The sequence below is a fragment of the Choloepus didactylus genome, chromosome 8 (genome assembly GCF_015220235.1).
Source record: "Choloepus didactylus isolate mChoDid1 chromosome 8, mChoDid1.pri, whole genome shotgun sequence".
NCBI lineage: Eukaryota > Metazoa > Chordata > Mammalia > Pilosa > Megalonychidae > Choloepus > Choloepus didactylus.
The window spans coordinates 72,455,314-72,468,330 of record NC_051314.1 but is presented as its reverse complement, the minus strand read 5'-3'; the positions used below and the strand labels follow the sequence as shown (position 1 = coordinate 72,468,330).

Sequence of the window (13,017 nt, the reverse complement as noted above, 5' to 3'; positions counted from 1 at the left end):
ATATAGAAACATTACTGACTTATGTGCATTAATCTTGTATCCCGCTACTTTGCTAAATTTGTTTATTCGGTCTAGTAGCTGTATCGTCGATTTCTCGGGGTTTTCCAGATATAAGATCATATCATCTGCAAACAATGACAGTTTTACTTCTTCTTTTCCAGTTTGGATGCCTTTTATTTCTTTGTCTTGCCGGATTGCCCTGGCTAGCACTTCCAGCACAATGTTGAATAACAGTGGTGACAGCGGGCATCCTTGTCTTGTTCCTGATCTTAGAGGGAGGGCTTCCAGTCTCTCACCATTGAGTACTATGCTCTCTGTGGGTTTTTCATATATGCTCTTTATCATATTGAAGAAGTTTCCTTAAATTCCTACCTTTTGAAGTGTTTTTTATCAAAAAGGGATGTTGGATTTTGTCAAATGCTTTTTCAGCATCTATTGAGATGATCATTTGATTTTTCCCTTTCTAATTTTTAATGTGTTGTAATACATTGATTGATTTTCTTATGTTGAACCATCCTTGCATGCCTGAAATGAACCCCACTTGGTCATGGTGTATGATTTTTTTAATGTGTCTTTGGATTCGATTTGCAAGTATTTTGTTGAGGATTTTTGCATCTATATTCATTAGGGAGATTGGCCGGTAGTTTTCCTTTTTTGTAGCATCTTTGCCTGGTTTTGATATTAGATTGATGTTAGCTTCATAAAATGAGTTAGGTAGTGTTCCATTTTCCTCAATGTTTAGAAAGAGTTTGAGTAAGACTGGTGTTAGTTCTTTCTGGAAAGTTTGGTAGAATTCCCCTGTGAAGCCATCTGGCCCTGGGCATTTATTTATGGGAAGATTTTTGATGACTGATTGGATCTCTTTGTTTGTGATAGGTTGATTGAGGTCTTCTATTTCTTCTCTGGTCAGTCTAGGTTGTTCATATTTTTCCAGTAAATTGTCCATTTCCTCTACATTATCCAGTTTGTTGCCATACACTTGTTCATAGTATCCTCTTATAATTTTTTTAATTTCTTCAGGATCTGCAGTTATGTCACCTTTTTCATTCATTATTTTGTTTATATGGGTCTTCTCTCTTTTTGATTTTGTCAGTCTAGCTAGGGGCTTGTCAATCTTGTTGATCTTCTCAAAGAACCAACTTTTGGTGATATTTATCCTCTCTATTGTTTTTTTGTTCTCTATGTCATTTATTTCTGCTTTAATCCTTGTTATTTCTTTTCTTCTACTTGGTTTAGGATTGGTTTGCTGTTCATTTTCTAGCTTCTTCAGCTGATCCATTAGTTCTTTGATTTTGGCTCTTTCTTCCTTTTTTATATATGCGTTTACTGCTATAAATTTCCCCCTCAGCACTGCTTTTGCTGCATCCCATAGGTTTTGGTATGTTGTGTTCTCATTTTCATTCGTCTCTATATATTTAGCAATTTCTCTTGCTATTTCTTCTTTAACCCACTGATGGTTTAGGAGTGTGTTGTTTAACCTCCAGGTATTTGTGAATTTTCTAAGTCTCTGATGGTTATTGACTTCTAATTGTATTCCATTGTGGTCAGAGAATGTGCTTCGAATAATTTCAATCTTTTTAAATTTACTGAGGCTTGTTTTATGTCCCAGCATATGATCTATTCTGGAGAAAGTTCCGTGAGCACTAGAAAAGTATGTGTCTCCTGGTGATTTGGGATGTAATGTTCTGTATATGTCTGTTAAATCTAATTCATTTATCAGATTGTTTAGGTTTTCAATTTCCTTATTGGTCTTCTGTCTGGTTGGTCTATCTATAGGAGAGAGTGATGTATTGAAGTCTCCCACAATTATTGTGGAAACGTCCATTGCTTCCTTTAGTTTTGCCAGTGTTTCGCTCATGTATTTTGTGGCACCTTGATTGGGTGCATAGACATTTATGATTGTTATTTCTTCTTGTTGAATTGCCCCTTTTATTAGTATGTAGTGGCCTTCTTTGTCTCTCAAAACATCCCTGCATTTAAAGTGTATTTTATCTGAGATTAATATTGCTACACCTGCTTTCTTTTGGCTGTAGCTTGCATGAAATAATTTTTTCCATCCTTTCACTTTCAATTTCTGTGTGTCCCTGTGTCTAAGATGAGTCTCTTGTATGCAACATATTGATGGTTCATTTTTTTTAATCCATTATGCGAATCTATATCTTTTAATTGAGGAGTTTAATTCATTTACATTCAACGTTATAACCGTGAAGGCATTTCTTGAATCAGCCATCTTATCCTTTGGTTTATGTTTGTCATATATATTTTTCCCCTCTCTCTATTAATATCCTTTATTGTACCCATACCGAATCTCTTTAGTACTGAACCTTTCTCCAAGTCTCTCTGTCTTTTCTTTGTTTCTCTCTCTGTAGGGCTCCCTTTAGTATCTCCAGTAGGGCAGGTCTCTTGTTAGCAAATTCTCTCATCATTTGTTTGTCTGTGAAAAATTTAAGCTCTCCCTCAAATTTGAAGGAGAGTGTCCTAGTTTGCTAATGCTGCAGAATGCAAAACACCAGAGATGGATAGGCTTTTATAAAACGGGGGTTCATTTCGCTACACAATTACAGTCTTAAGGACACAAAACATCCAAGGTAACACATCAGCAATCGGGTACCCTCAGCGGAGTTTGGCCAATGGCCTCCGGAAAACCTCTGTTAGCTAGGAAGGCAGCTGGCATCTGCTCCAAAGCTCCGGCCTCAAAACGGCTTTCTCCCAGGACGTTCCTCTCTAGCAAGCTTGCTCCTCTTCAAAACATCACTCCCAGCTGCATTCTCTTCAGTCTCTTTGAGTCAGCATGTTTTATATGGCTCCACTGATCCAGGCCCACCCTAAATGGGTGGGGTCACACTTCCATGGGAGTATCCCACCAAAGTCACCACCCACAGCTGGGTGGGGCACATCTCTATGCAAACAACCTAATTCAAAGGTTCTAGCTTAATCCCCACTATTCTGTCTGCCCTACAAGATTGCATCAAAGAATATGGCTTTTTCTGGGGGACATAATACATTCAAACCAGCACAGAGAGCTTTGCTGGATAAAGTATTCTTGGTTGGAAATTTTTCTCACTGAGAATTTTAAATATATCGTGCCACTGCCTTCTCGCCTCCATGGTGGCTGCTGAGTAGTCACTACTTAGTCTTTTGCTGTTTCCTTTGTATGTGGTGTTCTCTCGCTGCTTTCAGAACTTGCTCCTTCTCTTCCATGTTTGACAGTGTGATCAGAATATGTCTCAGGGTGGGTTTATTTGGATTTCTTCTATTTGGAGTTCGCTGGGCATTTATGATTTGTTTATTAATGTTGTTTAGAAGATTTGGGAAGTTTTCCCCAACAATTTCTTTGAATACTCTTCCTAGACCTTTACCCTTTTCTTCCCCTTCTGGAACACCAATGAGTCTTATATTCGGACGTTTTATATCATCTATCGTATCCCTGAGGTCCGTTTTGCTTTTTTCAAATTTTTTCCCCATTCTTTCTTTTATGCTTTTGTTTTCCATTCTGTCATCTTCCAGGTCACTGATTCATTGTTCACCTTCCTCTAGTCTTGTACTACGAGTGTCCAGAATCTTTTTAATTTGGTCAACAGTTTCTTTAGTTTCCATAAGATCATCTATTTTTTTTATTTAGTCTTGCAATGTCTTCTTTATGCTCTTCTAGGGTCTTCTTGATATCCTTTGTATCCTGTACTATGGTCTCATTGTTCATCTTTAGTTCTTTGAGTAGCTGCTCTAGGTGCTGTGTCTCTTGTGATCTTTTGATTTGGGTGCTTGGGCTTGGGTTATCCATATCGTCTGTTTTTTTCATATGCTTTATAATTTTCTGTTGTTTTTGGCCTCGTGGCATTTGCTGAACTTGATAGGGTTCTTTTAGGGTTTGTAGACCTATTGAAGTCCTTATCTCTAATTTATCAGATCTACAGCTTCGTGGAGTACACTTTCTCTAACTAACCAGCAGGTGGCGTCCACGAGCCACACGTTCTCCACAAGCCAGTTCCCCCCTGCTTTGCCTTTGTGGTGAGTGGGAGAGTGAGTCTTGTGGGGTCCAATTGGTGTACCAAGCTTGCGTGTGTAGTTGGTGTTGCCCGCCCTGTATATGGGGCATGTTTCTGGGCAGTCACGGAAGGTGGGGTGGCTCTAACAATCAAATCTCCCTGGTGATCCTGGAGTTTTAAAGCTGCTGCAATAGTCTAATCCTTCAGTTCAGTCCTGCCACAGTTTGTCTCTGCCACTGACCCACAAGTCCTTGGTATTGGCATATGGCTCCTGAGACTTGCAAGTGGGTCCCTCTTCCAGGCCGTGCTCCCCCTGGTCCTCTGTTGAGTGATGACTGTGCTATGTCACAGGTGAGTGCCGTCCCCCCAGGGCGGTTCTGGGCTGCTGGGCTGTGTAGGGAGGCTCCCAGTCTGCTGAAATGATGGCTAAATGGGGCTTTGTTAATTCACACTGCTCCACCTTCCCAACTCTGGGACAACCAGCTGAGGATGCAGGGAAGGCTAATGTCCACGCCCAGTTTTGTGGAGTGTGCCTGTTATTTGAAGCACTTCCTTCACACTGGGTTGTGTTTAGCAGCTCTCGTCTATGGGGCTGGCGATGGGCAGGAGTGTTTCCTGTCCACCAGGATGATGGCTGTGAGCGGACACCCCCCTTTTCTTGGGAAGTTGTGGTGTTTAGTGAAATTTCTCAGCCACTGGATTATTGCCTTTTGTCTCAGAGCTCTCTTAGTTCTGCTCTTGTCTTGACCTGCCCAAATTGCAAGTCTTTGAAGCTTTCTGTACTGGGCTTCTTAGAGTAATTGTTTTAGAAAAAGAAAAAATGATTAAAAAAAAAAAAAGAAAAAAAAAGAAGGGCCCTCCTCACAGATCTAATGGGTTATTGAAATGCTAAGAGACAATGCAATTAGGGCCATTAAGGAAAGGTCCACAGGGCAGAGAGATCAGCTTTTCTTCGGGATTTGCATATGAGCCTGAGGGCCTGAGCTCTGCCCTTCCGGTTTCTATGTTCACCAGAACTCCAAAAATCCTCCGCTTTTATTTTGGAGTTTTTTGTGCTGTTTTTTTCTATGTCTGTCTCCTCTCTGCTGGGCTGGCTGCTCTCAGATTCTCTGGTGTCTGGTCTCAGTCTATCTATGGTTGGAGTTTGGATCAGTAGAATGAGTTTCCGATAAGGGCTGCCACTGCAGTTCTCCCTTCTCCTTCCCGGAGCTGACAGCCCCTCCTCCCACGGGACTGAGCCTGGCAGGGAGGGGTGCGGGTCCCCTGGCCGCAAAAACTTACAGATTTCGCTGATCTCAGCAGTTCCACGTTTTCATGAGTGTTGTGTGAAGTATGCCCTAAGTCAGATTGCTCTGTGATGTCCAGTCCACGCAGTTCCTGGCTTTCTACCTACTTTCCTGGAGGAGTAACTAAAACATACAGCTCACCTGTCCGCCATCTTGCCCCCTCTCAGAGTCTTTTACCTATAGCAGTCATTTACATCTAAAAATAGATCTGATATTTTGTGGGCCATGCAATATTGACATCTTACTTTTCTAGATGTCAAAGTAAATCAGTCAATAGTATTTAAAAGATGGCTCACTTTAGAGAATAAAATGGCCTCCTAGAATTAGATTCCAATTTTAATTCAATTACTTGTTGGAAAAGAAAAGATTTGGTTCCATTTAATTCCTGTTGTAAAATTGGCCAAGTTGTCCTCTGAACATAAAACATTGCACATTAATTTGACATTGGTATATCTTTTTGTAGAAAGAAAGGTAATAGAGAACAAAGACCAGTCGATTGTTCTTTTAGGAACATTAATTCTTTTAGGTGAAAGCACAGGCCACATTATAGTTAATTTGTGAGAAAAACACATGCTTTATCTATAGGGCATCTACAGGAATTTATAGCGAAGCCGCTGGTCACCTAACTACCACTGATTTGGTTTGCAGCTTAGTTTGCTGTGTACACTATTTTGAAACAAAAACTTCTGGATAGGCTAAACTTTTTATAAGGCTTCATAAAATTCACATATAATGTTTTAGCATTGTGAAGTTGAAATAATTAACAACAACAAAGTGTATAACGGACCCTTCTAATATTCTGTGCAACTGAATGAGAAAGGACCATGCCTATCACACAGGAGTCTGGCTATTGATCATTGCTAATAGTTTTCATTTCTTCTGTGTCCTACGTCTTCTTCACAGATTGGTCAATCCTAATGCATCTGTAGAAGACAATGCAAAGTTCTAGGACTTCAGTTTATCCCACCACATAAGCTGTGGAAACACCACTTGAAATAGCCAAATGCTTTCATCAGACATAAAGTCACTGTTTTGCTGAAATAATGATATATTGCAATCTGTGCACTCAAAACATTATAGAAAGGTCATATATAAATAAACTTGAATAATGAATTTCAAAATATTTTAAAGGATAGTTGTAGTTTTTGAATTCCAGAGAACAAGTAGTTGAATTCTAAAGAACAAGATAGGTGAGGACAAGTGCAATCCATGAAATTTGGAATATAAATAAAACTGAAGGAGTATAATTGTAAGCAGAAAGGGCAGCCTTCAAGTCTGTGTTTTAAACTGAATCAGCCACAGTAGAGCTAATAGAAAGATACTAGTCATGGTACAAATTTGATCAGCTACTGGACATTACACGTTGAGACAATAACTTTGCGCTTTGATCCTTTATATACTCATCTATAAAATCTGGTACAAATACCAGTTCCTCTTAGTTCATAGGAATATGAGAATCAAATAATTGAACTTTGTTTAAAAAATTTTTAAGCTCTAAAGCATTATCTATTTTTTCATGTACACTGTTACAAGTAAGACCTATCATAAGGTGTGACATACCTGTAGATTGCCCAGAAAATAAATTAGCTGATACCACAACTTAGCTTCTAGCCATAATAATTAGTACTACTTTTTGGGGGGAAGAAGCTTTATGTCTATCTGAACTTCAGGAAGTAGTCCCCCAAATAGTTGCTTTCCCAAGTTAAAGAAAAGTCTTCCCATTTGTTTAAATATTGTTTGGTCTCTCACTGGCACAAACAAATTTTGAAATACTACCTTTCACTTATTAAAGGTAAAGACTTTGGGGAGGATCTAAGATGATGGCATAGAGAGGAGTGGAAGCTAGTTAGTCCCCCTGGAACAACTAATAAAAAACCAGGGACAACTAGTAAATAATCCAAAATAACTTTGGGGAGACAAACATGACCATCCACTCATCATACACCAACCTGAATTGGGAGGAATGCCCAATATCACAGCATAAAATCTGTAAGTAAAAACTGCGGATCCAAGCCGGGAGACCCTTTCCCCCAACAGACCAAGCTGCAAAGCCTCATGGCGCTCTCCCAGCGAGCGAATATAGCTCAGCTGAGCTCCAACTGGGGTTTTAATTAGTGAGTGTGGACTGCTTACTATGAGCTACGAATCACCAACAAGCAGACAGAGGCTTTGGGTGACAACTGAACTTGGAGAGCCAGAGGGTCACCGCATACTAATCCTGAAGGGGACTTTCAGTCCATTTTGGCTCAGTCGAGAAAGCCTCAGCCATTTTCAGTTCCCAGTGCTCTGACCCAGACAAGGTAGAGATAGCACAGGCAGAGAGAGGGCACTGAAATGCTAATGACCTCTCCCTAGGGGGTCTATTTTTTCTAAGAGGAAAGAGGTGGGGCCCAGCTCTACTACTTGCCTTCCATTCAGAAGCAGACCCCAGAGCCTGGGGGAAAACAGCCACGGGCCACACCTCCTTACCAGTTTGGAGTTACAGGCTGACATGTGCCACCTGCTGGGCAGAAAAGCATAGTGACCTGAGGCATCACAGGATGTACCAATTTTCTAAGACACACCCTGATACTGTGTATTTCTTCCTTCTGGGACCTGAGCCCATTCTGGTCTGGGAAAACCGGACTGGAGTATCATTGGTGTCCCAGAAGGAGAAGGGAAGGGAAAAGGGGCAGAAGCAATAATAGAGGAAATAATCAATGAAAATTTCCCATCTCTTATGAAAGACATAAAATTACAGATCCAAGAAGTGCAGCGTACCCCACACAGAATAGATCTGAATAGGCCTACACCAAGACACTTAATAATCAGATTATCAAACATCAAACGTAAAGAGAGAATCCTGAAAGCCGCAAGAGAAAGGCGATCCATCACCTACAAAGGAAGCTTGATAAGGCTATGTGCAGATTTCTCGTCAGAAACCATGGAGGCAAGAAGGATGTGGTGTGATATATTTAAGATACTAAAAGAGAAAAACTGCCAACCAAGAATCCTATATCTGGCAAAACTATCCTTCAAATATGAGGGAGAGCTTAAAATATTCTCTGATAGACAGTGACCGAGTTTGTGAACAAGATACCTGCTCTACAGGAAACACTAAAGGAAGCACTGCAGACAGAAAGGAAAAGACAGGAGTGAGAGGTTTGGAAAACAGTTTTGTGAGCTAATACCACAGCAATGTAAGTACACTGAACAAAGATGACTGTGAATATGGTTGAAAGAGGAAGGCTGGGACCATGTGGGACACCAGAACAAAAGATGAACGATAAAGACTGGGACTGTGTAACTCAGGTAAACCTAGGGTGCTCAATGGTTATAATAAAAGGTACAAATATGTTTTTACATGAGGTAGAACAAGTGAATGTCAGCATTACAAGGTGGTAAAAATAGGGTGGGTTGGGGGGAAAAGACAATCAATGCAAACTAGAGGCTAGAATTAACAGAAACATTGTATTATGCTTCCTTTAATGTAACAAAAACAATACACCAAAGCTAAATGCATATGGGGGGTTGGGGAATAGGAGAAGGGTATGGGACTCCTGGCATTGGTGATGTTGTCTGACTCTTTATTCTACTTTAGGTTAATGCTATCTTTCCTTTTGTTATTTTCTAGCTATCAAGTTTTTGTTTGTTTGTTTTTTCTCTTTTCTTTTTCTTTTGCCTATCTGCCTTATTTGACTCTTCCTCCATCCTTGTGGAAGAAATGGAGATTTCCTTATATAGTTAGTGGAGATGGTGCTGAATACATAAATACGTGTCTATACAGGGAACCAACGATTGTTTACTTAGGACAGAATGTATGGTGTGTGAACAAAACCATCTTTAAAGAAATGGGTTGATGAAGAAACCTTGAGGGCACTATATTGAGTGAAATCAGACAGATGCATAAAGGCAAATATTGCAGGGTCTCACTGATGTGAACTAGTTATAATATGTAAACTCATAGACATGAAATATAAGTTACCAGGATATAGAATGAGGCTAAACAGTGGGGAGTGGTTCCTTATTATGAGCAGAATATTCAACTAGGGTGAACTTGAATGTTTGGAAATGGACAGGGGTGATGGTAGCATGTTGTGAGAATAACCAGCAGTGCTGAAAGGTGTGTGAAGGTGGTGGAAAGGGTAAGCTCAGAGTCACGTATGTCACCAGAACGAAAGTTGGAGGTTAAAAGATGGGAATGTATAGAACAGTGAATCTTATGGTGGACAATGTCCTTGATAAACTATACAAATATTAGGAATCTCTCTCACGAACTAGAACAGATGTATGACACTATAACTAGAAGTTAATAATAGAGAGGCATATAGGAAAAAAATATATACCTATTGCAAACTATATACCACAGTTAGTAGTATTTTAACATTCTTTCATCAACGATAACAAATGTACTATACCAAAACTATGAATCAATAATGGAGGGGGGTGTGGTCAGGGGTATGGGAGGAGTTTCCTTTTTTGTCTTTATTTCCTTTCTGGAGTAATGAAAATGTTCTAAAAATTGAAAAAAAAAATTGTGTTGATGGATACACAGCTTTATGATGGTATCATGGGCAATTAATTGTACACTTTGGATCTTTGGATAGTTGTATGGTATGTGAACAATCTCAATAAAAATATGTTAAAAAAGTAGAGACCTTGGTATGCATTTAATGAGTTGTGCCTACATCAATGTGAATAAAATATATCATGATAGCTTAAAATATGTAGAGAAATGGATATAAAAATAGGTTAATATATGCAAATCTACCAAACGGAGTTCCTGGATTATTTGGTGGCCCATTCATTGAAAGGAATTCCAGATGTGGGCTGGTCTTTCTGGAAGAAAACAGTCCAGTCAGGTTAAGACCCTGGGAAAATTTGTAGAAATGGTGGTGAGCATTTAGAGTTTGAACTTGTCAAAGTGGAATGTGTTGCTGTATGGTATATTGTGGGAACACTAGCTCAGGCATACAGTAACTTTCAGCAAATGACCACTTTATTACTTACATAGCACAAAGGGTCCAAAAGAGTGGGAAAGAGGTCTCGTGGCTGGTCTTCCAGGGAGGCCAACTGCTCGGGTCAGGGTTGTTAGATGGCAGCTTCAGACACCCCACTTCGCATCCAGAGAGGAGAGACCTGTGCTGTTTAAATGTTGGATATTTATAACCCCACAGGGAGGGGGGTGGTGCCCTGCCACTGAGATTTCCTGCCCTGATTAGCAGCTGGGACTGCTTGTTCTCAGTTTCTGGCTTCCAGGTTTAAGGTACAGTCAGGCCTTTCTTTTAGACCTAGTATCTCCCTGGGGCTGTGGGATGAACACCTACTGAACATCTGTACACAATAGAAAAGGAGGTGGGACTTAAGTTGAAATGAAGGTGTCTGATGTATTAGGAAGATTCAGCATGTTCACCTATCATCTGGATCTGATTAGGAAGTCTGGATTCTAAATCAGCACATCCCTAAATGCTGTTTTTCAGGAGCCAGTTGGTCTCATTGTAAGACCTGCATATTGTTGATAGTATTTCTAGTAATTTTCTTTAAACTTTCTATTCATCCCCTTTGCTAATAAATATTTAATTTTTTGCTTGAATTTTGGAGCAAATTCTTTAAATTTGGTAGACAATTGTTTGAGTAACAGCTAATGAATGCCAATGCATTTTTTTCTCTTAGAGGTAGGTATGTAGTTTACTCTTAGGTACTTTTGAAAGTGTTATTTATTTTATACTTGTATATTTTTTCTCATATATATACATATATGTTTGTGCATATGTTTAGTAGTTGTTTCTACAATGAAAAAACATTCAATTTTGCTATTTATTAAAATATGGTAGCAATTTATTGGGATAAATTAAAGTTTGTGGCTCTAAAAAGATGCTTATGGAAGTCAATTATACATGTCTTCCTTGTTTTCCTATTTCTTTAGATAATCCAGAGTCTGCTCTACCTCTCTTCCTTTGTATTACCTTCAAATATACTTCAAGGAATAGTGACGAGGCTTAAAGATTCCACGTATAATCCAAAGAAATCTCTTCAAGTGGGCATCTGTAAACAGGTAAAACTACACATTTAGTGCTGTTTTTCTTGTAGATACCCATAAATAAAAGGAACAAGGCACAGCAGCTCTAAATTGTATGAGATATTAAAGAACTGGGCACAGGAAAATAACATGAGGCCAATAAATATGTATTAATTGATCTTGCTAAAAGTAACAGGTGGCAGTCTGGGAAATGAAATTTTCAGTGGTTAATTGGTTCTGGGTCTACTTTCCATTGATTTAGTTAAGAGATCATAAAATGTCACTTTAAATGGAAGAAACAAGAAGGAGATAAGTGAAGAGCTATACAGTGGTGACTTGCAACCTGGAGTATGGAATTATAATTAAAATCAAGTAAATATACTGGAAAAAGAGAACTAAAAATCATACATATTAAGATAATAAACTGGTGAACTATGGAAACAGTGAAAGACAGTTTAGGAGAAACGTAGCTCCATCATATAGTGCTTTTTTAAAAAAGGCAAGATAACTGTTGAAAGGATGTATAGCATCTGAGAAAATAGTTTGACTTCCATAACAAAGTGCAGATCATTCAAATAGTTGATCATTGAAAGGATGAACATGTAGTTTCAGGCAAAGTACTTTAGAAAAATATGAGTTTAATAAAGAAGGAGTTAGAATCACGAATTCCTAAATGATCTTCTTTAAGGCCAGTCTAGAGAAGTGAAGAACAGTTGATTATCTATGAAAGGTTTATGTGCAGGTCACAAATTCTCACCCAAAATTGTTAGAGAAAAACTTTCATTAGCTTCAAGATGTCCCTGGGGGTGATTAATGCCTAGAGGAGAGGGATGTATGTTTGTGTATGTGTGTCTGCATGTCTGTGTATGTGTTGGTGTTGGAAACCAAAAAATGGGAGGGATTGATGGACCAAGGAATATGTGGATGTCATTACTTTATATTTTTACTACTTTCAGTTTATTGGATCCTTCTTCCAGTCCTTTTTTTGATTTTGAATTTTGAGTCATGGATTCATCATTTACTTGTATATACCTTCATCAAGTCACATTCAGCAAACCCAGGTTGCCTTTACTTTTCATTTAGGATACAGTTCTTTGGTTGTTGCTATCTAAGGTCAACCTCTTCCCAGGCATTTATGCCATAATTGCTACCAGTATCAGCTATGGTATTCCTATCCCTGTTTAGAAAAACCATTAAAATGTCTGGCTTAACCAAATATATATTTGGCCTAAATTTTATTTCTATTTACTTCTACATATTTCATGCCAAAATATCAGGTTATATCCCATTGTTAGTTGAAAGTGAATAAACTCAGTATTGAAGTTGAAATTTTATAATTATAGAGATAAAATGACAGCAGATGGCACAATGGGTAAAATGAACTTTTTCCAAGCACAAATATTCACAGCTATTTATTAATCAATTTATAATTTATTGAATAAACCTATTGGGTAATACTATATGCCAATAACTGTACTAGAAACTGAGGATACAATGTTTGATTGTTGCCGTTGAATCTATACTCTGATGGGAAGCAAAGATATTAAATAAATCATTAGAAATGTTACCCAAAGGCAAAAGTATTACAGGTGTTTCAAAATTATTCTTTGTAAGAATTATGACTTGGGAAAAATAATTATGTTTGCCTTTATTTCAAATTGAAATCAGAAGTGTAAAATTAAAACAGACTCATTATAATATAGGTCATAATATCAAGATAAGATAGGTAAACTATTCCTGGGTTTAG

The 13,017-nt window shown here is 38.5% G+C and overlaps 1 protein-coding gene across 7 annotated transcripts in view; it reads left to right on the top strand.

The window, feature by feature from the left end:
• The window catches only part of SLC16A7 (solute carrier family 16 member 7), a 219,224-nt gene that overhangs the window by 99,497 nt on the left and 106,710 nt on the right, over window positions 1-13,017 (top strand). For all 7 annotated transcript variants that reach the window (XM_037848350.1, XM_037848352.1, XM_037848356.1 and 4 more), the window contains one exon: window positions 11,178-11,306. The gene's annotated coding sequence lies outside the window, so the exon portion shown is untranslated. The remainder of the gene's footprint in view (window positions 1-11,177; window positions 11,307-13,017) is intronic.